This window comes from Pseudophryne corroboree, chromosome 2 (genome assembly GCF_028390025.1).
Source record: "Pseudophryne corroboree isolate aPseCor3 chromosome 2, aPseCor3.hap2, whole genome shotgun sequence".
Taxonomy (NCBI): Eukaryota; Metazoa; Chordata; class Amphibia; order Anura; family Myobatrachidae; genus Pseudophryne; species Pseudophryne corroboree.
The window spans coordinates 262,570,061-262,574,790 of NC_086445.1; the positions used below are offsets into that span (position 1 = coordinate 262,570,061).

General features: G+C 42.1%; 1 pseudogene; it reads right to left on the minus strand.

Annotated features, from left to right (window-relative positions):
* Positions 1 to 4,611: 4,611 nt before the first annotated feature.
* Positions 4,612 to 4,730, minus strand: LOC135052730 (5S ribosomal RNA; annotated as a pseudogene).

Here is a 4,730-nt window from a genome sequence, read left to right on the forward strand (position 1 = left end):
AACCTTTATAACTATACCATAAACAATGTACTTATACCGTAAACCCTTGTGCAGTGATAAGGTGTAAATGCAACACAGTGTAACCTTGTTAGTTTAAAAGCTGTATGAGCGTATGTGACGCTCAGAGAACCCCTTAGCAATATAATAAACAGTCAAATACCGGTCTATGGGTCTAACGCCTTTTAAGGAAATGAATGAACGTTCAATTGCAAAAGAATAATACAATACAAGTTATACACTACCAAGATAACATAAAATACCTAACCGGATAACTACACATAAAATACAATACAGATACAATTACATTTAAAGGGGGAAAGGAGAGAGAGAGAATGGCTTATAACATTAAATAAGAGACAATATGGTTGCAGAGAACTTACGCACCAGGGGAAACAATCGCAAGCGCCTTTTCTGGATATCCAGCTCCCGATTATCAGCAATGAGAACCGTTGAAGAGAGTAGAGAGCTGGCCCAGATCGGCTTGTCCTTTTATACACTACACACAATACAGTACAATGGCCCCTACATTCTTATTGTTCATTGGACACAGGAATTCGTCTTCGCATTATAACAAAAGGTCATAGGTTGGTTCATACAGGTGGGCTGTGACTATTTCAAACTGCTCAGGTGGGAGGGAAACTGGGTTTCCCGCCGCATGGGTAATAAAGTGCAAATATAGTAAATGTCCATAAACTTCTTATGTCCATAACTATACGCACGAGCGATTAATCCGCTTCAAACCAACACCGGAATATTGCTAATTATATTCTCTTCCGATGGATACTAAACACCACTGTGTAACCCCTGTCTGACCCTTCGTATCAAACAAAGAGGGATCTCTTTGTCTCTGAACATACTACATTAACTAAACTTTCAGATTCTATCAAAGGGGCCATAATCTACAAAATACATTATATGAATAAAATATGTTACGATTGAGTCGCCCGCTAGACGAACATAAACTCTACCGTAAATGCGCATACCGCGCGCCTGCGGGTGCACGCAACTGAGAGTATGCGCACGCACGGGAGGGCTCATGCACACGCAGCAGGCACTCGCATGAGGTGCATATATGGCAGTGTGTAGCGTGATATTTTTCTGACTTTGACAGGAGATACTGGTGGGGGAGACTGTGCAGAGATACCGGTGGACATGTTGATGCGACAGCCTGTTGATGAATCTGACAATGTTTTCCTTTTCTATTTGTTCTCTCTCTCTTTTTGTTCTTTCATGTTGTACGGATAGTATGTCACACCTCAGTTAGACAAATGGTAATGCAAGATTTATGCTCCTTACAGAAAGATCGCTGATTTGGAAAGAATATTGTATCACCGGAGTGTTCGTTTTGGGAAGACTGAGAGACAGCACCTTTGAGATGACAGCCGAGCAAGAAGAACAACAAGACTAGAGGACAAATTATCGTAACAAGTTTCTTTCCCCTTCAATTATTTTCTGTACCCCCATTACAACTTTCCCTTTCTCCTCCTGTAAGATGGACTCGCCTCAAGAGACTGCAGTCCGTGTTTTCCTGTTGACCCTGTTGTTGACCAGAGCAGTCTGTTTCGGTGAGAGTACCAGTGAGGTCGAGAAAGGATCTGGAATGGGTTCTGATGATCAGGATGGAGTCGTAGAAATCCAAGAGCAACACAATCACCGAGCAAAGGCGAGTATCCGAAAACGATCTGGTAGCCATGACATTAATAGACATTGTGAAGGATTGTTAGCTGAAGAGAACTGCATCTGTAGGAATTGTGAAAATATAGTTGAGGACGGTTGCATCAACAAATGTCAGTCCAGTTTTAATATCAACATGGACCGGCATCCATTGAGTGACTATCACTCATTGGTGGGTAAAGTGTTAAATCAGACAGACTGTTGGGTGTGCTCACAAGTACCTCAAGGTCATAGAAAGTCAGGACTAGTGCCATATCCTTTAACGGTAGATGAGGTACTTGAGTTAAAGGGTGGGAGACCGGTGGACAAGAGATTTAATATTTCTAGTCCTCCTAGTTTGAAGCTCCACCAATACCATGTAGATAGGTCCCTAATATGTTTTAACATTTCCAATCCCCGAAAGCCGGGAAATTGGGAAGTGACATGGAACAACCGAACCATGACATTCTCACACAGAGCCGATAGAATGCCCATCGACTCACAGCTCATACGCCAAATAGCCAACAGTGGAAGATATTTCCAATATAGGTACACTCTAGGGAATAGGCCCATGCGAGTTGGAGAAGTATCACCAGGATACTGTGCGCATATCATACAACCTGATACGTGTACTAGTCAGATGAGAGAGTTAGGGATAGGAGTTTTCACCTGGAAGGTTTGTAATATGGTGGTGTCATATTCTGTCCCATATGTCCTCCCCGATGATGCATATTTCATATGTGGGAGGAAGGCGTATAGGTTCCTTGCCCCAAACTCAGAGGGATTGTGTTACGTTGGAAAAGTGTTGCCTGAAGTGAATTTATTACCCAACGATTGAGACAATGTTGTGATAAGATATGATTCCAAGGACCGTCTCTTTCACCCGTTTCTCCTTTGGTTTTCTCCAAGGTACCAAGAAATCCACCTGGAAGAAGAATTTGATGACCTTTTATACAGACCACTGATGAACTGTGTCACAGACACCTAATGAGCTTTTAGAGACTGTAATTCTTTTTATGGACACTTGAAGAAGCTTTGTTTGCCAATAAACCGCAAAGCTACAGTAAAGATACGACAATCCGGACAAGACATCAGACAAGACATCAACAAGACCCCAATCGGCGAACACATACATAATCATACGAATGCATTTATAACGCATGTTTCTTATCTTCATCTCTACTATCTTCAGGTAGTGACACACATAGTCGACAGGGAACATAGACACATATATCAGCACTCACATATTCTCCCCCTTTCATGTATCATCAACTAATGTGCACCCCATTTGTTGTAACCAAAAGCCGGAAAGAGCTCGGTAGAGTTTGACAGCCCATCCACAGACCCTTAATACGGGATAAGAAGGATTCAATGTATACTTCGCAATACCTCGAAGCTTGATTTAGAACACGTACGGCACGATGATACATGACCCCTCAGACATGGATTTCATACACACATGCTATCACTATCTCACTAGGTCATACATTTCCCACCTCCTCCTCTCCTCCCTACTCCCAATCATAATGAGGTATTTCATGATAACATATATTTTTCTGTTTGGATTATTTAGATAGTGGCAGTTATTGTTGACTGCCAAAGGCTGGACTGTCAAAGTCAAAAAATATCATGATTCACATGCCTTGTACTAACCCCATGCACATGCCCGCTGCACGTGCACCCAGTCTGCGGTGCGTGTGCATATCCGCAAATTGCGTAAGATCGCTCCGGTGATCACGCGCGTGTTATGCGCATTTACGGTAGAGTTTGTGAGCGTGTAGCGGGCGACTCGATCGTAGCATATTTAACCTATATAGTGTGTTTTATAGTGATTATTTCCCTTAACAATGTCAGGAAAAATGTTTAGTTTAAATGGTTTGTGGACATGGGGATTCCTCTTTGCATGATATGAAGGGTCAGACAAAGGTTGAAAGGTGGTGTTTAGTATCCAGATGTAGAGTATTTTAATAGTAACATTTCAGTGTTGGTTAGGAAGAGATTGTTCGCTGCTGCGTATAGTTATGCACAAAAGTATGTTTGGAGCATTAAATGTATTTGCTGATAATTACACATGCAGGGGGGAATCCAGAGGATACCTCCCACCTGGGCAGTTGGAGAAGGACACAGCCCACCTGTTTAAACCCACCTATGACCTTTACTATAATGTGGAGACACATTCCTGTGTCCAATGAACAATGAGATTGTAGGGACCATTGTATTGTGAATGTATGCTGTAAATATAAGGACCACCATTGCTGGGACACTCACTCACTCTCTGCAAGGTTTTCACACTGGAGGCTGGTTCCAGAAGCGCTTGCGAATCATTCCCACGTGTGTAAGTTCACTGTAGCCATTTCTTCCCTTTGTGTATGCCATTCATTCTCTCTTTGTGTACTTGTGTTTGCGATCGTTCGCTATTGTTTATATTTGTTTCATGTTATTCTGTTTAGATATTAATGTTAGGTTTGTAGTGTATAAGCTGTAACTGTTTTTCCCCTTTTACATACTAAAATCTTCTAAGAAGGTGTTGGAACCTTACCAAGTTTTGTGTATTTCACCATTTATTACTAAGGGTTTCTGAGCATCTCAATCGCTCAAACAGCTAGCTTAATAACAAGGTTAACCAGTGTTACATCATTGCAGTATCTCAGTACTAAGGTTTACAGTATAAGCATATTCTGTGTTTAAGGTTTAAAAGGTTATTGACTGTGTGTGCGCTCGCTGTGTGTATTCCGTACACCCAGCGCAGCGTGTGTATGTTACTTGCGTACCACGTGCGAGGTCTTTGTACGCAAATAGCGTATGAAGTGCGTAGCTTGTGCACGTGGTTTAGCGGCCATTACGGCTTCACGGTATTAGTAAATAGCTTATGTTAAAAGGTAAATATCTGACTCTATCAGAAGATTAGTGGTGATACTGCTGTTGGTGTTTGCCTTTTAAATAAAAGGAATAATTCCTACTCTACAATACCGGGTATTCCCAGGAAGTCTCCTCTCCAGGTACTGACCCAGCCCAACGCTGTTTGGCTTCCAAGATCGGACGAGATCGGGCATTGGCAGCGTGGTATGATAGTAGAG